Here is a 26,719-nt window from a genome sequence, read left to right as displayed (position 1 = left end):
TACAGTTAAAGCTACAGTAAACAAGTACTTACAACTACAGACTTCACGTACAGTGAAAGTTACAGTAAACAAGTACTTACAACTACGGACTTGATGTACAGTGAAAGCTACAGTAAACAAGTACTTACAACTACAGACTCAATGTACCCTGAGCACCACCTACACATATGATGTGCATCAAATTCAGAACTTACAACATCCACTTGAGGCTCTTGTGTAACTCTGGGTCTACTCCTTCTATGTCATCCAGCGTAATAGGCTTATTGAGCAGCATTTTGTAGAAAGGAAGCGTAAAGCCACCATCTATGTAGTGTCCGTGAAATACTGCCAGCCCCATAATACGCCCCACAAAGTGGAAATATGACAGGTGCTCCTGAAATGTAGGTCATTAAGATACATTAATTCTTTGACTATAGGGTTAGGTGCATTGCATCAACCATCTAAACATCAAAGTATGCACGAGAGTGGTGGTACTATAACATTTCATATTCTAAGTGTTTCTTTGTTAAAGTTCACAGATTTTAAGCAACATTAAAAGGCTCCTGTACAAAAATATCAGGCTTTAAGATCTTTTTAATTAACGATTTGCTCATGAATATTTTCTTTAGAAATGTTGACTCTCCAATATGCAAAGTAACTTTGGTTTTAATTTAAGAACACTTTTCATCTGAAATTGTTAAATTTCATTTGCATAATTTCTACAACCTCCTAAATAAATATCAAACATTTCTTTATATTTTATCAGCTATATTCTTTATGTTACCTCTACACGGGGTTGACCTGAATAAATATCAAACATTTCTTTATATTTTATCAGCTATTTTCTTTGTTACCTCTACTCGGGGTTGACCTGAATAAATATCAAACATTTCTTTATATTTTATCAGCTATTTTCTTTATGTTACCTCTACACGGGGTTGACCTGAATAAATATCAAACATTTCTTTATATTTTATCAGCTATTTTCTTTATGTTACCTCTACACGGGGTTGACTTGAATAAATATCAAACATTTCTTTATATTTTATCAGCTATTTTCTTTATGTTACCTCTACTCGGGGTTGACCTGAATAAATATCAAACATTTCTTTATATTTTATCAGCCATTTTCTTTATGTTACCTCTACTCGGGGTTAACCTGAATAAATATCAAACATTTCTTTATATTTTATCAGCTATTTTCTTTATGTTACCTCTACTCAGGGTTAACCTGAATAAATATCAAACATTTCTTTATATTTTATCAGCCATTTTCTTTATGTTACCTCTACTGGGTTAACCTGAATAAGTGTTTTTCTTTTATAATGACTTCAAATTGTAATAGGAAACCAATGTTTACTCTAAATAGCTTATATTTCTTAAAATTATATATTTATTTGTAATTATTAGTTTTATTTTGTTTTATTGACAATGTGTACGAGTAATAATCCCACCACACAAGTTGTAAATCATGCAACACAGGCATGGCTTACATTACCATAATGAATAGCACGAAAGTGGTTTTTATAAAGTATAAATGTCTTATTTTTAGTATTACCAGTATTTTGGAAGAAACAGTAACATTTCAGTTACTTTCCATAAAACACAGAACAGTAAATAAAAAATATATAGATAACAATCACCGTACTACTTATGGTACGAAGTTTTTTTTGTACCGTACTACTTATGGTGGTAATGAAGTTTTTTGTACCGAACATCATACTTTATAAGCCTTGTTGTATTTTGAAACAGGACAACATTATAAACTATTAAACCTGTACAACATACTTTATAAGCCTTGTTGTATTTTCAAACAGGACAACATTATAAACTATTGAACCCGAACATCATACTTTATAAGACTTGTTGTATTTTGAAACAGGACAACATTATAAACTATTAAACCTGTACAACATACTTTATAAGCCTTGTTGTATTTTGAAACAGGGCAACATTATAAACTATTAAACCTGTACAACATACTTTATAAGCCTTGTTGTATTTTGAAACAGGGCAACATTATAAACTATTAAACCTGTACAACATACTTTATAAGCCTTGTTGTATTTTGAAACAGGGCAACATTATAAACTATTAAACCTGTACAACATACTTTATAAGCCTTGTTGTATTTTGAAACAGGGCAACATTATAAACTATTAAACCTGTACAACATACTTTATAAGCCTTGTTGTATTTTGAAACAGGACAACATTATAAACCTGTACAACATAATTCCACTGTCATTTTTCTGGTTTCCTAGCTAAGCAATATTTTGGTCTAAAAACTACTTCTGATCAGTGTATCATTTTGAACACCAATCTTCAAACTCACCAGTAACTGGTTATATTTTGAAAGCTGGAAGAGACAGGTACAGCCAGTGTGGCAAGTTAATCTCAGAAAATTGAATATATTGATAATATTGGTAATTTCATTAAAAAATCTAGACTGACATTTTATGACATCTATAATACAATCTCAGCAAAAGCAGAAGTCAACATACTACATCACACACAAAGTAAAAATTAGATATGTTAACAATTTTAGTACTTTTGAACAAAACAATTGATAAATGTGTAATATTAAAATCTGAATTACATACTAGAATCCTGATTCCAAATTTATGGACATACATTCATGATATAGGTACTTTTATAAAATTTTGAATTCAAGTCTACTAAAAATGATGGTATGTGCTGTTATCCCAACCCATATGGAAAGGGTTAATAACATACCAAACAAACGAACACCTACGGTTTGTGAATCTGAAATTTCAAAAATAAAACTGTTTGTTTCAGACATTCATCCAAAGTTACATATGGTTTACATCCAAAGTTACATATTGTTTACATCCAAAGTTACATATGGTTTACTTCTACTATATCCATTCCTAATTTTGAGCTTGTTAACAACATCAACACTTAGACTACTGTACTCAAATAATTGCCTTTTACCGTCACTTTTATAATGCACCCAAAGCCCTAAGTATAGGGCAAAGTTTTGTAGAAAAGGAATACAAGCCATGAATCTCTATATTCACAGTCCTATGTGATATCAATTAGACCATGCCTAACTTAGACAAAATCTATGATGTGTATTCCTGTAATACAAGAAAATAATTTATCACAATAAGAATTAAATGTTTTAAACCACTTGATCAAGAACAAGAACTGCTATGAAAACAGTAGTGGCAAAAAATAAATCATACACACACACACACACACAAAAGGAAAATGTTAAATGAAAATCCAACAGAAATGTTATTAATCAAATACTGCATTTTTTAGTAAGTTTTAACTAAAACAGAAAATACTGGAACTTACTGGGTTCACAGAAGAATCTGGATTAATCTGTAGTGTGTAGATGTCATCTCTGGTGTACTGGAACAGTCCATAGTATGGATTCAACATTTCATGTGACAACAGGTACAGCCACTCCCTACAAAACATCTATAGTTAATTAAGAACTCTTAACTAATTAACCACATTTATATGATGCTGAGTACAGCAGAACACACATTGGTATAATAATAATAGTTATAGCTAGTGAATAAATTTTAGAGATTTTTATAAACAGACCACTACCACAAGTGACTGCATTTACTATTAAGTAAGCTTTGTGTCTTTATAGCAGTGTTTCTCAACCACTGGGGGTCCAGCACAGCAAGATGGTTAGGATGTTCAAGTTGTAATCTATAAGTTGCAGTTTCACATCCCTATTCCAACAAACATGTTCACCTTTTAATTAGTGTGAGCATTATAATGTGATGGTCAATCCAATTTTTAATTGATAAAAAAACAGCTCAGAAGTTGGCTGCAGGTGGTGATGACTAACTGCCTTTCCTATAACCTTTCACTGCTAAAGTAAGGTCAGCTTGCAAGATAGCCTTCCTGCAGCTTTGTGTAAAATTAAAAATACTAAATCAAATTGACTACTGGTCCATCAGAACCATCTTTCCTGTCTGTAGAATTTGACAAAACACAAGAGAAACTGAAAAGATATTCATATGAAAGTCATCACAGCTTCTCATTGTTTTTGCATTTTTGTGGTTTGTGACAGTTTAGAGATGCAGTAAGTCAATCCCTGATATAGAAAACGTTGAAAAACACTCTTATAAAGTGCATAGATGTGAAGCAGTTTTAGTTATTCTTTAATATGTCAACAATTAAAAGGTACTGTGGGTGAAAACAAACACTGTTTAGTGAAATATCGTCTTTTATTCTATTTGAGTTCCATTCTATAATTACTATTTCCATCCTTGACGTATCTCATGACATACAAGGGCTAATCAGCCAGATCAGAAACCTCTCATGTAAAAGTACAGCCTTCCCTATTTCAGAGCTGCTAATCAGAGTGATAGAAACCAGTCAGTAACACTCACATGACTACTTTATCATATACCAGAAATGACCACAGTGGTTACAACATATGAACAGCTGAAAAAAAATGTGACCTTTTAACTTTCAGACAAGTACCCTAGGCTACATCCAAGCCCTAAATTAACAAGTCACAAGGATATGTGAACAGTTTTATTTTGATTTCCTTTAGTTTTTCAGATATTACCTCGCTAACCCTCCATAATCAAGTCCTTCTTCTCCTCTGAACTTTACCATCAACCTTTTCCTCAAGTCTTTTGATCTCATTTTCATGACTGAACGATACGATTCCTGAAAAAGATGACATCATTCTTATAAATAAGGAAAATAAAACAAACATAAAAAAGGTTGAGAAAATTACAAAATGTATGAACAAAACCTGTTAGCAAAGTAATAATACAATAATAGTATTAGCAATGTACAGAATTCAATCAGTTAATACAATACTACTATTAGCAATGTACAGAATTCAATCAGTTAATACAATACCAGTATTAGCAATGTACGGAATTCAATCAGTTAATACAATACTACTATTAGCGATGTACGGAATTCAATCAATTAATACAATACCAGTATTAGCAATGTACGGAATTCAATCAGTTAATACAATACCAGTATTAGCAATGTACGGAATTCAATCAGTTAATACAATACCAGTATTAGCAATGTACAGAATTCAATCAGTTAATACAATACCAGTATTAGCAATATGCGAATTCAATCAGTTAATACAATACCAGTATTAGCAATGTACGGAATTCAATCAGTTAATACAATACCAGTATTAGCAATGTACGAAATTCAATCAGTTAATACAATACCAGTATTAGCAATGTACGGAATTCAATCAGTTAATACAATACCAGTATTAGCAATGTACGAAATTCAATCAGTTAATACAATACCAGTATTAGCAATGTATGGAATTCAATCAGTTAATACAATACCAGTATTAGCAATGTACGGAATTCAATCAGTTAATACAATACCAGTATTAGCAATGTATGGAATTCAATCAGTTAATACAATACCAGTATTAGCAATGTACGGAATTCAATCAGTTAATACAATACCAGTATTAGCAATGTACGGAATTCAATCAGTTAATACAATACCATTATTAGCAATGTACAGAATTCAGTCAGTTAATACAATACTAGTATTAGCAATGTATGGAATTCAATCAGTTAATACAATACTATTATTAGCAATGTACGGAATTCAATCAGTTAACAATGTCACCTCGAACTAACCTACAGAAACATTTTAGAATTATTAATGTTTCCTGATTCATTACCTGTTTGGCTGTAAGACATTCATTGTATTGTATTTAAAAGCATCATTACAATTCTGTTACTACAAGAAACTACTGATGACACATTTTCAAGACATTTTTCATCATCTGAATGCAGCATTATAGATTTACTACCAATATTTCCTTTTGTAAGCCATTTAGTCACACAGATTATAAGAATTAGTTCAGATCTACTTCTATCCACCTCAAAGAGATAATAAAAATGCTTGTTGTTTTTTTAATTTCGTGCAAAGCTGCACAAGGGCTATCTGTGCTAGCCATCCCTAATTTAGGAGAGTTCTACTCTTTTACCAATAAATAGTGAGATTGACCATCACATTATAATGCCCCCATGGCTGAAAGGGCAAGAAAGTTTGGTGAGACGGGGATTCAAACCCGTGACTCTCAGATTACGAGTTGAACGCCTTAACCTAACTGGCCATGCCGGGCCAATAAAAAAGCATGTTATTTAAAAACAAGGATTCACATCAGTACTGTTTTGCTTACAATTTAAGTACATATGATGTTTAACAGTTTCCCAGCTTACAGCAGGGAATGAAACGGTTTGCTGTTAAGAGTTAAGACAAATAATCATACAGTATGTTTCTCATCTCAATGTAATAAATGAAGCACCATGAAGTACACTGTGCTACTTACAAATGTTGTAAATATAAAAAGGCTTTTTATTAATAAATTAAGTAAAACAACACATGTTTATAAAAATATAAAGTTAATTAACCAGCTAGTTTTTATACCCGTGACATGTAGAAACTGGTTAGGTAATTAACTTGATATTTTGTACAAGTTTGTTTTGTTTTTATTACTTAATTGTACTAAAACATCAGTTCACCTTTATAACAAATGAATAAAATGCCTCACTGCTAGACCAAAAATCATACATTCTACAACAACAGTATCTGAACTTATAATAATGAGCCAAGTGCTTCACCAATTGACCAATAAATTTTGTGAAATAAAAATTCATAATTGGCAAAAATTTGGAACATTTAACTGAAACTTAAAAAAAGTGTCACCTCAAAAATGTCCTGCCTTGATACTTCCATACGACAGTGACCTGACTGAGGCTGTAGGGTTTGAATCTCCTGTCTTAGTGCAGACATTTTCTGCACAATGTCACGCGTGTACTTTGGAAGGGGAGAGTTGCTATTATCAAGTATTGTAGGAATTGTCAATACATCACTACTGCTGGACGCCACCTGCCCGGCAGGAATGTTACTACTTTCTTCACTATTTGTCGAGACTGATGAATCATTTCTTCGAATGCTGTGAGAGAGAAATAAAAAACAAAAGGTGAAAAATTAGTACAGAAATAATGCTTCATGGGAGAATTTTAATAACCTTTTAGTAAATTAGGGTATATTTCAAACTATCTGAGAGTTAAGTACTAGAAAACTAAATGCTTAGTGCAATAAAAATGGCAACCAGGTATTAGAAAATACTCATACTATCCAGTCAACAAGCGATCTGACTTCTAGTTCAACTCACACTATCCAATCAACAAGCTATCTGACTTCTAGTTGAACTCACACTATCCAATCAACAAGCTATCTGACTTCTAGTTGAACTCATACTATCCAATCAACAAGCTATCTGACTTCTAGTTGAACTCATACTATCCAATCAACAAGCTATCTGACTTCTAGTTGAACTCACACTATCCAGTCAACAAGCTATCTGACTTCTAGTTGAACTCACACTATCCAGTCAACAAGCTATCTGACTTCTAGTTGAACTCACACTATCCAATCAACAAGCTATCTGACTTCTAGTTGAACTCATACTATCCAATCAACAAGCTATCTGATTTCTAGTTGAACTAATACTATCCAATCAACAAGCTATCTGACTTCTAGTTGAACTCATACTATCCAATCAACAAGCTATCTGATTTCTAGTTGAACTCACACTATCCAATCAATAAGCTATCTGACTTCTAGTTGAACTCATACTATCCAATCGACAAGCTATCTGATTTCTAGTTGAACTCACACTATCCAATCAATAAGCTATCTGACTTCTAGTTGAACTCACACTATCCAGTCAACAAGCTATCTGACTTCTAGTTGAACTCACACTATCCAGTCAACAAGCTATCTGACTTCTAGTTGAACTCACACTATCCAGTCAACAAGCTATCTGACTTCTAGTTGAACTCACACTATCCAGTCAACAAGCTATCTGACTTCTAGTTGAACTCATACTATCCAATCAACAAGCTATCTGACTTCTAGTTGAACTCACACTATCCAGTCAACAAGCTATCTGACTTCTAGTTGAACTCACACTATCCAATCAACAAGCTATCTGACTTCTAGTTGAACTCACACTATCCAATCAACAAGCTATCTGACTTCTAGTTGAACTCACACTATCCAATCAACAAGCTATCTGACTTCTAGTTGAACTCACACTATCCAATCAACAAGCTATCTGACTTCTAGTTGAACTCATACTATCCAATCAACAAGCTATCTGACTTCTAGTTGAACTCATACTATCCAATCAACAAGCTATCTGACTTCTAGTTGAACTCACACTATCCAGTCAACAAGCTATCTGACTTCTAGTTGAACTCACACTATCCAATCAACAAGCTATCTGACTTCTAGTTGAACTCACACTATCCAATCAACAAGCTATCTGACTTCTAGTTGAACTCATACTATCCAATCAACAAGCTATCTGACTTCTAGTTGAACTCATACTATCCAATCAACAAGGTATCTGACTTCTAGTTGAACTCACACTATTCAATCAACAAGCTATCTGACTTCTAGTTGATCAGAAATAAACATTATCATCATCACCAAATAAATTTTTCAAGTTCTTATTTCTTTAAAATCATAACTGATACATCTTAACTAAGATGGTGAAAAATATCTTGAAATTCATGAATCGTTAGCTATGACATCAATGAAACTGTCAACAACAACATGTTGAAACATCAATAAGTTATTTCTTCACAATTACAAAATAAGGTGAATGTTTAATTTTTCTTCAGTAAATTCAGTTTTTCATAATGTAACACAAAATGTTTAAAACTGATAATCTGTTTTAAACTTATTACAATGCTTATAAAGCTTGGAACATACAGGTATAAGACCTTCAAATAAACATCTACGAGAAATCAAATTATCTGCTGTAGTTACATGGCTGACCAGTCAAAGTATAATATCTCAAGGACAAATTATTCTCACAGCTGTACCTTATTAAAAAATAAAATCTGAAGGTATGTACTCAGAAAGCTACATCTAACATGACACTAGATAACATCAATACTAATGCAGACTAAGTTTTTAAGTCAAACTTGACTTTAGCAAAGAACAAAATAGTAACTTATAACAGTATAAGAACCAAAGCAAATACATAAATAATATACCTGAATATTTTTGTTTGAAAGTTCATACAAAGATACACAAAGGCTATTCATGCTAGTTATCCTTAACTCAGCAGTGAAAGACCAGTGGGGAAAAAACTACTAATCACCACCCACTGCCAACTCCTGGGCTACTCTTTTATTAAAAAACAGTGGGATTAATTGGGAAGGAAACTACTAATCACTACCCACTGCCAACTCCTGGGCTACTCTTTTATTAAAAAACAGTGGGATCAATTGGGGAGGAAACTACTAATCACCACCCACTGCCAACTCCTGGGCTACTCTTTTATTAAAAAACAGTGGGATCAATTGGGGAGGAAACTACTAATCACTACCCACTGCCAACTCCTGGGCTACTCTTTTATTAAAAAACAGTGGGATCAATTGAGGAGGAAACTACTAATCACTACCCACTGCCAACTCCTGGGCTACTCTTTTATTAAAAAACAGTGGGATCAATTGGGGAGGAAACTACTAATCACTACCCACTGCCAACCCCTGGGCTACTCTTTTATTAAAAAACAGTGGGATCAATTGGGGAGGAAACTACTAATCACCACCCACTGCCAACTCCTGGGCTACTCTTTTATTAAAAAACAGTGGGATCAATATGGGAGGAAACTACTAATCACTACCCACTGCCAAATCCTGGGCTACTCTTTTATTAAAAAACAGTGGGATCAATTGGGAGGAAACTACTAATCACTACCCACTGCCAACTCCTGGGCTACTCTTTTAAAAAAACAGTGGGATCAATTGGGGAGGAAACTACTAATCACCACCCACTGCCAACTCCTGGGCTACTCTTTTATTAAAAAACAGTGGGATCAATTGGGAGGAAACTACTAATCACTACCCACTGCCAACTCCTGGGCTACTCTTTTATTAAAAAACAGTGGGATCAATTGGGGAGGAAACTACTAATCACTACCCACTGCCAACTCCTGGGCTACTCTTTTATTAAAAAACAGTGGGATCAATTGGGGAGGAAACTACTAATCACTACCCACTGCCAACTCCTGGGCTACTCTTTTATTAAAAAACAGTGGGATCAATTGGGAGGAAACTACTAATCACACCACCCACTGCCAACTCCTGGGCTACTCTTTTATTAAAAAACAGTGGGATCAATTGGGAGGAAACTACTAATCACTACCCACTGCCAAACTCCTGGGCTACTAAAAAACAGTGGGATCAATATGGGAGGAAACTACTAATCACTACCCAAATCCTGGGCTACTCTTTTATTAAAAAACAGTGGGATCAATTGGGGAGGAAACTACTAATCACTACCCACTGCCAACTCCTGGGCTACTCTTTTATTAAAAACAGTGGGATCAATTGGGAGGAAACTACTAATCACTACCCACTGCCAAATCCTGGGCTACTCTTTTATTAAAAACAGTAGGATCAATTGGGAGGAAACTACTAATCACTACCCACTGCCAACTCCTGGGCTACTCTTTTATTAAAAACAGTGGGATCAATTGGGAGGAAACTACTAATCACTACCCACTGCCAACTCCTGGGCTACTCTTTTATTAAAAAAACAGTGGGATCAATTGGGAGGAAACTACTAATCACTACCCACTGCCAACTCCTGGGCTACTCTTTATTAAAAAACAGTGGGATCAATTGGGGAGGAAACTACTAATCACTACCCACTGCCAACTCCTGGGCTACTCTTTTATTATGGGAAAAAACAGTGGGATCAATTGGGGAGGAAACTACTAATCACTACCCACTGCCAAATCCTGGGCTACTCTTTTATTAAAAACAGTGGGATCAATTGGGAGGAAACTACTAATCACTACCCACTGCCAACTCCTGGGCTACTCTTTTATTAAAAACAGTGGGATCAATTGGGAGGAAACTACTAATCACCACCCACTGCCAACTCCTGGGCTACTCTTTTATTAAAAAACAGTGGGATCAATTGGGGAGGAAACTACTAATCACTACCCACTGCCAAATCCTGGGCTACTCTTTTATTAAAAACAGTGGGATCAATTGGGGAGGAAACTACTAATCACTACCCACTGCCAGCTCCTGGGCTACTCTTTTATTAAAAAACAGTGGGATCAATTGGGGAGGAAACTACTAATCACTACCCACTGCCAACTCCTGGGCTACTCTTTTATTAAAAAACAGTGGGATCAATTATCACATTATAATGTCCCCAAAACTTAATATGCAAGCACATTTGAGGGGACAGGGGTACAAAACTCCAACCTGTAGATTACAAATCGAGCTTCTAAACCACCTGGTCATAACAGGCATATCTGAATTTCAAGATACAAAAACAAAAAACCCATAAAACAACACACACATTCACATCTCTCCTCTTTTGTTATGTAACCTCCTAGCCAATTTAAGATCCAATGTTATGGAAGAACAAGTTTATGTGGAAAAACAAAAATGAAAAAAGACTTTCACATACCCTCTTCAATATAATTTCTGACAAACAAGTATTTGAACAAAGATTATATATGAAAATATCAAAATAGTGTACTTTCTTCAGAATAACACTTTTAACACCTGAAATAAAATAAAAAAAAACCTTGGTACACTCATGGTGATACACATAAAATAATGAAAGTCTAAATCTCAAATACAAAATAAGAGTGTTAAATTGTCAACAACAATAACAGAAAAAGTTGTTTTTATCTACAGGATATTTGTGCATTAAATATGTCTCCAGGTCAGCTGAAAAATGTTTTTTTCCAAATTATGTATCTTGTGAGGTAAAATCAGAACCCACAAGTTCATCAATTTTGTATTTAGTGATAACATTTCACTTATTATAAGATTTGGCAGTTTAACAGGGTTTCCAATAAAAATTGGAAAGAACGAGAAATAATGGTAAAAACCTGAATATGTCACAGAAAACAACAGTTCACCGATTCCTAGATTCAAAATTTGTTTGGATGTTTCACAAATACTTTAACTGAATGTAATCTGTTTAAAAACAAATCTTAAAGAAACCAGCAACAAGAAACAATTGTCCAAAAGGAACAAAATTGAAAATAGTTACAGGTAACACTTTAAGTTACTTTTCCTTGATGTCGAGAATACCCACTTTTAGAGAAATATACGTGTAAAAACGGCTCGTTTGGGTTGAGAAAACCTTGTTCGCTCCTCTACATAAAATATTTTCTCAACCCAAACGAGCCGTTTTTACATATATATTTTTCTTGAATCCCTGTTACATTATCTCAACAAAATGGTTACATCATTGAAGAATAGGTTAGTCTTTAAAGAAATTTTTCTACAGATGTTTATGGGGTATTATTTATACTACATTGAAAATTATTAATATATGAAACCTAAATTTTTCTACATGCAAAGTTTTAACAAAATAACAATAAAACCATTACAAATGGTGCCTACTTCAGCACATTCTGCAAGACAAGGCTATTTGACAGTCGAGGATCTGTAAACTGTGTTGTTTTGTTGTTGTGGTCTACAAAGTAGATTCTGCCACTTCCCGTTTGCCTCATCTCCCAACCATTCGGAAGCGGTCCCAAGTCACCAGCATTCACTCCTGTAAGATCCCTAGGAACTCTGGGATCATGCCAAGTACTAACTCCAGTTGCGAGATGATAAAAATATATCTGTCCTTGCTGAGTAGTCCTAACTTCTGAGGAGACAAAGTTACAGTTGAGATAAGCACTTAAGACAAAGCTACAGTTCGGATAAGTACTTAAGACAAAGGCTACAGTTCAGATAAGTACTTAAGACAAAGGCTACAGTTCAGATAAGTATTTAAAACAAGGCTACAGTATAGTAGTATATACAAGTATATTATAGTTTTGTGTTTAAAATATTTCTTATTCATTGTGTTATTTGACTGCTCAATGAATTTCAAACCTACTAGTTTGTAACACACACTTCATTCCTATTTAAGTACAACATCCACTGAAGTATGTTATCAGGGATACCTCTACCCTGATTTGTTGTTGTGTTCACTACCAGATACCTTTCAACAGAGAGAGAAGAGAGAAAAGTCAGAGTATAATCTAGCTCTCAATACAGAGGAAATGAAAGAAACAAGGCCAATCTTCAATAAAGTAAAAGTAGAAAGGACAGAGTTAACACTCAAAGAAACTAGAAGGAGAAAGGACAGAGTTAACACTCAAAGAAAGTAGGAGGAGAAAGGACAGAGTTAACACTCAAAGAAAGTAGGAGGAGAAAGGACAGAATTAACACTCAAAGAAACTACAAGGAGAAAGGACACACTCAAAGAAAGTAGAAGGAAAAAGGACAGAGTTAACACTCAAAGAGAGTAGGAGGAGAAAGGGCAGAGTTAACACTCAAAGAAACTACAAGGAGAAAGGACAAAGTTAACACTCAAAGAAAGTAGGAGGAGAAAGGACAGAATTAACACTCAAAGAAAGTAGGAGGAGAAAGGACAGAGTTAACACTCAAAGAAACTACAAGGAGAAAGGACAAAGTTAACACTCAAAGAAACTACAAGGAGAAAGGACAGAGTTAATAACACTCAAAGAAAGTAGAAGGAGAAAGGACAGAGTTAACACTCAATAAAGAGAAAAGGAGGTGATAAGACAGGGTTAGTCCTGTTTTTCTGAATAAAGATAATAACAGGAAGAAAACAGGACTATCCATCAACACACAGAAGAGAACGAGAATGGAAATGAGTGGCCCTCACCAGAGAAAATAATAAAGTTAAGACATGATCAGCCTTCAACGACTAAAATAGAAAACAAGCAACCAAAGATAGCAGTGTCTAGAAATACAGAAAAGTTAAAACAAAATGGTAACTCTTAAGCAAGTTCCACAATATGCATGTAACACATCACATACAAAGAACGATTTAGGACTGTGAATCACTAAATTAGTAATGACACTGTCTGATGTACACAATATTGACCTGGGGAAGAAAAGCGATTTTTTCAAACATAAATATTAAATGATAAAGAGTTGGACAACTATTTTAATAAACTGATGAGTTTGTATGGCCATATAAGTTTAGAAGATTCTCACTGCTACCTATACCTTATGTGATACACCTTATCTTTATTAGCATCAAGCATTTGTTCAAAAACAAAAGTCTAACCATAACCGTCAGGTAACTCAGCTGACTGGTGGAGCTGATTTCTGGACATGAAGTTTCATGTCTAGTAGATCGCCTTCTCATCGCTACTTGACTGTTCTGTGAAGATGAAGAGGACTCCCCCTCACTGTTAGGACCCGATGAAATATGGTTTCTGCGTGATCTACTGTTAACATTCTGACTGGAGTTATTGCTCTGCTGAGATTCATGTGCAGGTCTAGAAAAATAAAACATCTAAATGTACCTGACGTACCACTCTTAGAATCTACCAACCTAATTGTGCCTGACGTACCACTCTTAGAATCTACAGCTTTATTCTTTAAAAAGCAGTCACTTCTACAAAAACAAAACTCAGCAAATAATTCAAAGGAAAAATTTAAACAAGAAAGTCAAAAGATGTATACCCACAATCTTATGATTTGTAAGCTTTTAAAATACTCTAAATTTTATGGAAAACAAAAAATACAGATCGCTTACTTTTTAAAGATGACATCTGGCCAACACTAACCTCATTCTAATATATAATACTGAACCTTCTCAGAACTTACTAAATTATATCCAATTTAGGCTTAAAAACATCATATTTGGTTCACTATTTCTAATATCTTTTAGGTATCAAAACTTCAAACACTTTGTTCAGACCTTGTTTTGACAAACACTAAAATACTTCCTGTAATTATAGAATTTACTTTCCTTTTATTATAATTTTAACTGATCAGGAAAATCCAGCTTTTCTATCCAGTCAGTTTCAACTTCATTACTATTCATATAAATACTTCTAGGATCCTTCAGTTTGCTAATTGAATAAATTATCACTTCCACCAAAAAGTACACAAAAAATTAGTTTTAATGGTGGCCAATGACATCACCTTTCAAGATGTCATCACTCTGATCTTTATCATGCTAAATATCATTAGCTGTGCTAAACACATTCTGGGCAAAATTAATTTTATGTTACCAATAACAATTTATCTATGTAAATTGTGAGAAAAGGTTCAATTTAAAAAATAATGTTTGATAAATAAGGATGTCACAATATTTTACTGTTTTTTAAAGCAAATTATCTATTCTGATATACTTTTGTAGAAAGATAATTATTGACATACAATTAGAATATTTAAGTTTTACTACTTCATCTAGAGTTATTCAGTCAACGTCAGAAAGGTTCTCATTAATCAAGTTACAATTAAAAGATAAAAATAACTAGACCTAACACCAGAAAGGTGTCCACTGATTGTGTTATGACAAATTGACAAGAACAGATCAACAGTAGATATGATAAACTTTTCTGAAATACTAATTTCTGTGGTTACAAAATAAACAAAAAGATCAGTAGATACACCTTTGTTTATGATAACACAAAAAGATCAGTAGATACACCTTTGTTTATGATGACACAAAAAGATCAGTAGATACACCTCTGTTTATGATAACAAAAAGATCAGTAGATACACCTTTGTTTATGATGACACAAAAAGATCAGTAGATACACCTCTGTTTATGATAACAAAAAGATCAGTAGATACACCTCTGTTTATAACACAAAAAGATCAGTAGATACACCTCTGTTTATAACACAAAAAGATCAGTAGATACACCTTTCTTCATGATAACACAAAAAGATCAGTAGATACACCTCTGTTTATGATAACACAAAAAGATCAGAAGATACACCTCTGTTTATGATAATACAAAAAAATCAGTAGATACACCTCTGTTTATGATAACACAAAAAGATCAGTAGATACACCTCTGTTTATAATAACACAAAAAGATCAGTAGATACACCTTTGTTTATGATAACCATCCAGATTAAATTGGAAGTATTTTCAGATAACAATTACTTATATTTATTCTGCTATCTTACCTTGTTGGTTTCTCCCATTGAGTTGATCTAGAATAATGATTGACATAATATATCCTTCCAGAAGCAGTCCTACGCTCCTCCCAGCTGTACAAGTAATCCAAGAACAGGTAATTTTATAGAAGATATTATGATTTCAGAGTGTGCCATATGTTGAGTAATGACACAAGTTGAGCCTCCCTATTCTTGATATCAAGTAGAAATTAAACATGTTTTTCACACCTCCACCATTAAAAAACATCACATGCTTAACTAGAACATAGTGAGACAACCTCAATACTTGTATTTACATACTTAACTAGAACATAGAGAGACAACCTCAATACTTGTATTCACATACTTAGCTAGAACAGAGAGGTAACTTCAATACTTGTATTTACATACTTAACTAGAACATAGAGAGACATCCTCACTACTTGTATTCACATACTTAACTAGAACATAGAGAGACAACCTCAATACTTGTATTTACACACTTAACTAGAACATAGAGAGACATCCTCACTACCTGTATTCACATACTTAACTAGAACTTAGAGAGACAACCTCAATACTTGTATTCACATACTTAACTAGAACATAGAGAGACAACCTCAATACTTGTATTTACACACTTAACTAGAACATAGAGAGACAACCTCAATACTTGTATTTACACACTTAACTAGAACATAGAGAGACAACCTCAATACTTGTATTTACATACTTAACTAGAACATAGAGAGACAACCTCAATACTTGTACTTACATACTTAACTAGAACATAGAGAGACAACCTCAATACTTGTATTTATATACTTAAGTAGAACATAGAAAGACAACCTCAATACTTGTATTTACATACTTAAGTAGAACATAGAGAGACAACCTCAATACTTGTATTCACATACTTAGCTAGAACAGAGAGGTAACTTCAATACTTGTATTTACATACTTAACTAGAACATAGAGAGGCATCCTCACTACTTGTATTTACACACTTAACTAGAACATAGAGAAACATCCTCACTACTTCTATTCACATACTTAACTAGAACATAGAGAGACATCCTCACTACCTGTATTCACATACTTAACTAGAACTTAGACAACCTCAATACTTGTATTCACATACTTAACTAGAACATAGAGAGACAACCTCAATACTTGTATTCACATACTTAAGTAGAACATAGAAAGACACCCTCACTACTTGTATTTACACACATAACTAGAACATAGAGAGACAACCTCAATACTTGTATTCACATACATAACTAGAACTTAGAGAGACAACCTCAATACTTGTATTCACATACTTAACTAGAACATAGAGAGGCAACCTCAATACTTGTATTTACACACTTAACTAGAACATAGAGAGACAACCTCAATACTTGTATTTACACACTTAACTAGAACATAGAGAGACAACCTCAATACTTGTATTCACATACTTAACTAGAACATAGAGAGGCAACCTCAATACTTGTATTCACATACTTAACTAGAACATAGAGAGGTAACTTCAATACTTGTATTCACATACTTAACTAGAACATAGAGAGACAACCTCAATACTTGTATTCACATACTTAACTAGAACATAGAGAGGCAACCTCAATACTTGTATTTACACACTTAACTAGAACATAGAGAGACAACCTCAATACTTGTATTCACATACTTAACTAGAACATAGAGAGGCAACCTCAATACTTGTATTCACATACTTAACTAGAACATAGAGAGGTAACTTCAATACTTGTATTTACACACTTAACTAGAACATAGAGAGACAACCTCAATACTTGTATTTACACACTTAACTAGAACATAGAGAGACAACCTCAATACTTGTATTCACATACTTAGCTAGAACAGAGAGGTAACTTCAATACTTGTATTTACATACTTAACTAGAACATAGAGAGACATCCTCACTACTTGTATTCACATACTTAACTAGAACATAGAGAGACAACCTCAATACTTGTATTTACACACTTAACTAGAACATAGAGAGACATCCTCACTACCTGTATTCACATACTTAACTAGAACTTAGAGAGACAACCTCAATACTTGTATTCACATACATAACTAGAACTTAGAGAGACAACCTCAATACTTGTATTCACATACTTAACTAGAACATAGAGAGACAACCTCAATACTTTGTATTTACAACACACCTTAACTAGAACATAGAGAGACAACCTCAATACTTGTATTCACATACTTAACTAGAACATAGAGAGGCAACCTCAATACTTGTATTCACATACTTAACTAGAACATAGAGAGGTAACTTCAATACTTGTATTCACATACTTAACTAGAACATAGAGAGACAACCTCAATACTTGTATTCACATACTTAACTAGAACATAGAGAGGCAACCTCAATACTTGTATTTACATACTTAACTAGAACATAGAGAGACAACCTCAATACTTGTATTCACATACTTAACTAGAACATAGAGAGGCAACCTCAATACTTGTATTCACATACTTAACTAGAACATAGAGAGGTAACTTCAATACTTGTATTTACACACTTAACTAGAACATAGAGAGACAACCTCAATACTTGTATTTACACACTTAACTAGAACATAGAGAGACAACCTCAATACTTGTATTCACATACTTAGCTAGAACAGAGAGGTAACTTCAATACTTGTATTTACATACTTAACTAGAACATAGAGAGACATCCTCACTACTTGTATTCACATACTTAACTAGAACATAGAGAGACAACCTCAATACTTGTATTTACACACTTAACTAGAACATAGAGAGACATCCTCACTACCTGTATTCACATACTTAACTAGAACTTAGAGAGACAACCTCAATACTTGTATTTACACACTTAACTAGAACATAGAGAGGCAACCTCAATACTTGTATTCACATACTTAACTAGAACATAGAGAGACAACCTCAATACTTGTATTCACATACTTAACTAGAACTTAGAGAGACAACCTCAATACTTGTATTCACATACTTAACTAGAACATAGAGAGACAACCTCAATACTTGTATTTACACACTTAACTAGAACATAGAGAGACAACCTCAATACTTGTATTCACATACTTAACTAGAACATAGAGAGGCAACCTCAATACTTGTATTCACATACTTAACTAGAACATAGAGAGGTAACTTCAATACTTGTATTCACATACTTAACTAGAACTTAGAGAGACAACCTCAATACTTGTATTCACATACTTAACTAGAACATAGAGAGACAACCTCAATACTTGTATTTACACACTTAACTAGAACATAGAGAGACAACCTCAATACTTGTATTCACATACTTAACTAGAACATAGAGAGGCAACCTCAATACTTGTATTCACATACCTTAACTAGAACATAGAGAGGTAACTTCAATACTTGTATTCACATACTTAACTAGAACATAGAGAGACAACCTCAATACTTGTATTTACACACTTAACTAGAACATAGAGAGACAACCTCAATACTTGTATTCACATACTTAACTAGAACATAGAGAGGCAACCTCAATACTTGTATTTACACACTTAACTAGAACATAGAGAGACAACCTCAATACTTGTATTCACATACTTAACTAGAACATAGAGAGGCAACCTCAATACTTGTATTCACATACTTAACTAGAACATAGAGAGGTAACTTCAATACTTGTATTTACACACTTAACTAGAACATAGAGAGACAACCTCAATACTTGTATTTACACACTTAACTAGAACATAGAGAGACAACCTCAATACTTGTATTTACACACTTAACTAGAACATAGAGAGACAACCTCAATACTTGTATTCACATACTTAACTAGAACATAGAGAGGTAACTTCAATACTTGTATTCACATACTTAAATAAATCAGAGAGAGGCAGCTTTAATACTTACATTTTGGTAAAAGAAATTATAATAACATACAACATATTTAGTTATGTTAGTAACAAATATTATGTTTATGGCATTTCATTACAATTTGCCTCAAAAGTTATTTGTGTAGTGTGGCAGGAGTATAAAGCAGTTGAGGATGGGTTGCTCTACCAATGTACCTAAGTAAGTGTAGCAGTTTCATTACAGCTAGAACCCAATGTCAATAGTTATTTTGGATGTTCTTTACAATATGATAAACATCAAGTTCACATACTGAGTATATGTACTAATGAATGTATCTATCCTGTATAAGTGTCTGCAGACCTGATAGCTTACTTACCCTTCAGGAAGTTCCTCAGGAGAAGAAAGACTTTGCACAGTATCCATGACTACATTTTGACTCCCTGAACCATGTCCATCTCTAGACATAAGGCTGACCACTATCTGGCCACGTACCACTTCTTGGTCATCAGAATTATTTTTACAGAGGTCTAACCTTTGATCTGAATTTGAAATTTTAAAAAATAACAAACAAAATGCTCACTGCAAAAAACACAATTTGTTTTATATTTCAAAAGTCCAAGAACTATATAGTTGTTATGTAACATGTCAAAATATATTATAATCAGGAGTACTGAGTTACATCACCGATTCAGTGCTAAAACAGAAAAATACACATTATAATAAACATTGCAAGTAATGACTAAACCTCAACAATTATAGTGAGTGATACATGCAGCATGTAATTATTTTCCAGCTAAACCTAAAAGTCAGTTATATCATAAGCTATTAACAAACACACAAGTCACTCACTCCATACAACTTTTATCAACTTAAAACCTACAAGTCAGTTACTTCAAACGACTTTTATTACCCTTAAGCCTTTACGTCAGATAAGTCAATAAGATTTTATGGAACACAACAAAATACCTATTTAGCTGAAATTGTCTATTATTAAATATTCTTTAGAGAAAACAAAATAAGATACTAAAATATGAGAAGCAACTTAAAGATAATAATAGTAATAAATAAATAAGTGAAAAAGCATTATATGTTACAGCCAATTCAAACTTGCACAAAATGGAAGTGTTTATGAAAGATTTTATGGCATGTATTACATTTTGACAAATTCTACAAAAAGTAATAATTATTTTACTATAATGGTTAACTTGCATCATTACACTAATAAACATATTCACTGCTTTAGAAAATAAAACTTCTAAAATTACGTTTTCCAGCACATCCAACCTACAGAATTTAAACTCCACACACACACTATTACACATATTCAAAAATTACAAGTTCAAATTCAAAACAATTCATTCACTTACAGCCAGTGTCTTTGAGAAGCTGGATTGCATTAGACATGATCCGCACACAGCCCAGAAATCCAGCTCCGTTCTTTTTATGAATCTTCTTGTGGTTCCATACACTAATAGTAACAGAATCTTGCTTTCCAATATACCTTAATGAACAAAAGCTTGTTGCATCAGATTCAACAACAGCAAAAAAACAACCAATCACAAATCAGAATTCAGATACTTCAATATATCAAAGTCTGTATCTTATCACTTGATGATGCCTTATTAATTTGGTGAAACATCAGAATGTTATTTTCTACATCTCATCTTAGTTAGTTATCATTCTGAAACACCATGCATCCATACACAAATCTACATATCTTTAATAAGCCTCATTCCTAACACTGAAACATCATAACATTTTTGTATTTTTTCTAAACCTTATTTTCACTGTTTCCAACTTTTTGACAGTTTAAATCCAAAATTAATTTTTATGATGTGATTTTTCCTGAAATGTTTGTACACATACCTACGTCTGTGTAACTTGACAATACTCACATGCTTCTCTGATGAATGAACCACACACCCACATACAAATATACACAGAGTACAACAAGTTACTGAACCACACACCCACATACAAATATACACAGAGTACAACAAGTTAGTGAACCACACACCTATATACAAATGTACACACAGTACATCAAGTTAGTGAACCACACACCCACATACAAATATACACACAGTACATCAAGTTAGTGAAACACACACCCACATACAAATATACACACAGTACATCAAGTTAGTGAACCACACACCCACATACAAATATACACACAGTACATCAAGTTAGTGAACAACACACCCATATACACATTTTCTGCTATAATAATTTAACTTTTTTTATTTAATAACCAGTTTTTTGATTTTCTAGTGCTCCCCTTCCAAAGTTTGAAACATGACAGTGAATAACTAGAGATTTCTCTTGAATTGGTATTAAATTTTTATATGTTATGGTGACATCCTTGTGACCAGCACTAAAACTGAAATGTTTAAAACATATCTAACATATGACACTCTAATGTTTATAGCCATTCATTTAACCATGTGATGAGGATGTTTAGACCAATTTATGAATACACTTTTATTCTTTGTATTAAAGAATACTTCTTAAGGTGTAATGTCAAACACATTTTGAAAATGTTAATTTAGCATAGTGATAAAGTTGACTAGCCATTGACGTATACTTATCAAACTGATTACCCATTATCTTAATATATCAACTAGGATGGCTGGACACTGATGCAACAATCCAGCCAGGATGACTGGACGCTGATGCAACAATCCAGCCAGGATGACTGGACGCTGATGCAACAATCCAGCCAGGATGACTGGACGCTGATGTAACAAACCAGCCAGGATGACTGGACGCTGATGTATCAAACCAGCCAGGATGACTGGACGCTGATGTATCAAACCAGCCAGGATGACTGGACGCTGATGTATCAAACCAGCCAGGATGACTGGACGCTGATGTATCAAACCAGCCAGGATGACTGGACGCTGATGTATCAAACCAGCCAGGATGACTGGACGCTGATGTATCAAACCAGCCAGGATGACTGGACGCTGATGTAACAATCCAACCAGGATGACTGGACGCTGATGTAATAATCCAGCCAGGATGACTGGACGCTGATGTATCAAACCAGCCAGGATGACTGGACGCTGATGTATCAAACCAGCCAGGATGACTGGATGCTGATGTAACAAACCAGCCAGGATGACTGGATGCTGATGTAACAAACCAGCCAGAATGACTGGATGCTGACACAACAAACCAGCCAGGATGACTGGACACTGATGTAACAAATCAGCTGAGAAGACTAGGCATTAACCAAGAAAAAAAAACTAAAAGAGCCACATGTTTGTTTAACAAGATGGAGAAACAGCTACATTTAATTCTAAATGAAAAATGTTAGAAACAAATAGAGTAATATATAAATACATCAATAATAATTATGTGAAGAACAAATTTAGAAGTTAATCTTTTGAAATCACAGTTGCATACCTATATTAAGCAAATTTTGTTGTTATAACCAATAATATTTTACACTTCAGGCCTAAAAATTCAATATTTTACAACTATAAATATCATAAAGCCAACAAAAGTACTAATGCAAACATCTTAACTTAAAGCCAAGTGGACACTGCCAGCAGGTGGCTGAAAATCCTGGTTTATTTGTAGAACAGTTATAGCATCTGATGACATTTGTGTCTTTTTGGATGAAAACTAATCCAAGTCATGTTGTTATTCATTTGTTTTTATAAAGAAAGTGAAAATGTTATGAAGGTGATAACTACTCCAAACTTTATGAAGGTGATAATTACTCTAAACTTTATGAAGGTGATAATTACTCCAAACTTTATGAAGGTGATAATTACTCCAAATGTTATGAAGGTGATAATTACTCCAAATGTTATGAAGGTGATAATTACTCCAAATGTTATGAAGGTGATAATTACTCCAAACTTTATGAAGGTGATAATTACTCCAAACTTTATGAAGGTGATAATTACTCCAAACTTTATGAAGGTGATAATTACTCCAAACTTTATGAAGGTGATAATTACTCCAAATGTTATGAAGGTGATAATTACTCCAAATGTTATGAAGGTGATAATTACTCCAAATGTTATGAAGGTGATAATTACTCCAAATGTTATGAAGGTGATAATTACTCCAAACTTTATGAAGGTGATAATTACTCCAAATGTTATGAAAGTGATAATTACTCCAAACTAATTCCAGCAGAATGATAAAAAAATTAAAGGTTCAAAGATTTAACATTCTTTAGCAATGGGTCTTCTACTAGTAGAAGTAGATTACTAGTAATCTAGCAAGCTTGTTTGAACAGAAGTAAAGAACAAGATGTTAAAAAGGTACTTTTCTTACAGGTCATAGTGTTGGTTCCACTTTGGATCTAGTGTGTTCTTGATGGTATCTGTTGAGTGGCACTGACCTGATCCATCAACACTGACCTTACAGAAAGGATCTGGAAGTCCTAATGTACAACAACACATGAATATACATTTGTTTAAATGTTTTCATCATGCAATTGCTAATTTCCTATAAAAAATACTAAAAAAATCTTAATTTTTAAAAAACAAGCATATGTAAAGTAGAATAAAAATGACAAGTTACTACAACATATAAATATTTACATACATACATTATATATACTGTGTGTGTCTATAAAGGGAAAATACCAAGTATCTGAAGCCACCATAATATAGTACTGCACAATGGATAATATAGGTAATAAAAGATCTTAGTAACCATCAAATTAAACTGATCCACCATCAAACCATCATCAGCAGAAGGTTATTAAAACATTTAAGCAATTTATAGCAAATCCTGTAATGTCAATCAATGAAGATTTGCAAAACCCTTCCTGTACCCAAGTATCCTATTCCTTGTTGGAAATATTTGTGGTCAACTGTGACATTAGAAACTGGCACCCTATCCAAGACTTGGCAAAAGAGGTTTTATGATTTGATCTCCAGTGTAAGGGGACTTACACCAAACAAACAAGACGAGGCTATCTGCTGCACAAATGGTAAGTTTCATGATTTGATCTCCAGTGTAAGGGGACTTGCACCAAACAAACAAGACGAGGCTATCTGCTGCACAAATGGTAAGTTTCATGATTTGATCTCCAGTGTAAGGGGATCTTCACCAAACAAACAAGATGAGGCTATCTGCTGCATGAATGGTAAGTTTCATGACTTGATCTCCAGTGTAAGGGGATCTTCACCAGACAAACAAGATGAGGCTACCTGCTGCACAAATGGTAAATTAAAGACACCCCACATGACTGTGAACCTCCAAATCAAACAACTAAACACATCATAAATTCATGTCCTAGATGCCACTTATTGGGAGGTACTGGCGACCTCCGTGTGGCAACACCTGATGATGTCAAAGGGCTTTCAGAAATACAATTCTATATTGCTGTTCTGACACTATACATGAAATTAACAAAGACTGTTGAATCAAGTCCATTTCATAAAAGATGTTATACTGGTTGACTACTAATGAATAGCACAAATCTATCAATAAACCATCCAATTATGATATAAATGAGAACTTAAAGTATTAATAAAAAATATTATTAAAACTGTGTATGTACATACAGTTGTATCTAGGAAGATAATACACGTCACATGTGGTTACAACTGATGAAGTAAACTATGTATCAGACTTAATAAACACCATGCATGGTTCCAGTCACCAATACAAATTATGTATTATACAGCTGTACCTAATTAAACAAAACATATTGTAAACGGTTAAAATTAATATTACGAAACACATGTTAGGTTAAACATGCAGCTAGCTGTACATTAATGCTTTTCATCACTAAATGGTGAAAGAACAGAACTGAATGACATTATAATCATCTTTTATCATGAATGTTGCATATTAATTCACAAATTTTGGAAATTAATACACAGTTATCTTACTTGACACTTCTTTCAGTCAAAAGCAAACAAAGAATTTAACTATTTCAGGAAGTTCTCTAAAAAAAATAATTTCATGTTTGAAAGAATAATTAAGTTTTTATTTAACCACAATTTTATTAAGCCTAATTTTTGTTGAGTAGATTGTTTTTATAAAGGTATTGTCATCCTTGGCCAAAGGAGACATCCTTAAAGTATGAAGGAAGCAGAAGCTTTCACTTTAAATAAGACTACCTCATATACTGCAGTAAACAAACATTTAATTTCTCTCTTAAATTCTAAGAATTACTCATGTAGTCTTCTCTCATTGATGCTGTAGCCACTCCTTCCACTAGGAAAAGTATGGCAAGTTGCTAGTGCCTGATTTTTGAAAAATGGATAAATTTAATTCAAATAAAAGTAAAGAGCAATCATGTGTTAAGTTGCTTGAATTGGTTTGTTTGTCTGCACAAACACAATTTTGGAGATAGTATGACCCAACTGGACAGGCAGACACAAAGTGACCTGGGGTTGTCCTTTATAAACACAGATGGAGAAAGGCAGTCTCGCTCTCAAAAGGTCAACCCAGACATGATGAATGGGTTTTCAGAATCACTGAACCCAAATCTGGCTTTGGACTTTGTACTCTCGGAAACACTACATTTCAAACTGGATTCATATCCTACTCACAAACTAGTAAGATTAATTGGAGTACAGGTTCTTGTGTAACATTGGTGGGTGTCTTAACAGGTTTTAGCAGATACAAACCACCTTGAGGTAGCTACAGAGATAACTGGGAATACTGTAGAAGTACATTGGAATCTCTGTGAATCATAAGAGAGTCACTGACAAATTCACTTTGCAGAATGTGTATTTCATGCTAGTAGTAATTTAAATAAATACATAGTAATCTGTAAACTAATTTTGTTATCTAAATGACTTGTATAAAAGTGATAAAACCTACTCTTTACCAAGGCCAAATCAGCACTAGACATGGCAGATGTGGTGTGGCTGACAGACCGTTTTACTCT

The 26,719-nt window shown here is 33.6% G+C and overlaps 1 pseudogene across 1 annotated transcript; it reads right to left on the bottom strand.

The window, feature by feature from the left end:
- Positions 1–175: 175 nt before the first annotated feature.
- Positions 176–26,719, bottom strand: LOC143224736 (E3 ubiquitin-protein ligase SMURF2-like; annotated as a pseudogene). Its single transcript, XR_013013424.1, has 11 exons — positions 26,653–26,719; positions 24,142–24,250; positions 21,213–21,346; positions 20,222–20,384; positions 15,994–16,077; positions 14,130–14,343; positions 12,443–12,692; positions 6,687–6,936; positions 4,543–4,646; positions 3,303–3,417; positions 176–373 (listed from the first exon to the last, which is right to left on the bottom strand). The product of XR_013013424.1 is annotated as an E3 ubiquitin-protein ligase SMURF2-like (transcript).

Source organism: Tachypleus tridentatus, chromosome 9 (assembly GCF_004210375.1).
Source record: "Tachypleus tridentatus isolate NWPU-2018 chromosome 9, ASM421037v1, whole genome shotgun sequence".
In the NCBI taxonomy this organism is placed as follows: domain Eukaryota; kingdom Metazoa; phylum Arthropoda; class Merostomata; order Xiphosura; family Limulidae; genus Tachypleus; species Tachypleus tridentatus.
Note: the sequence above shows the minus strand (reverse complement) of the source record. Positions and strands in the feature narration are given on the sequence as shown.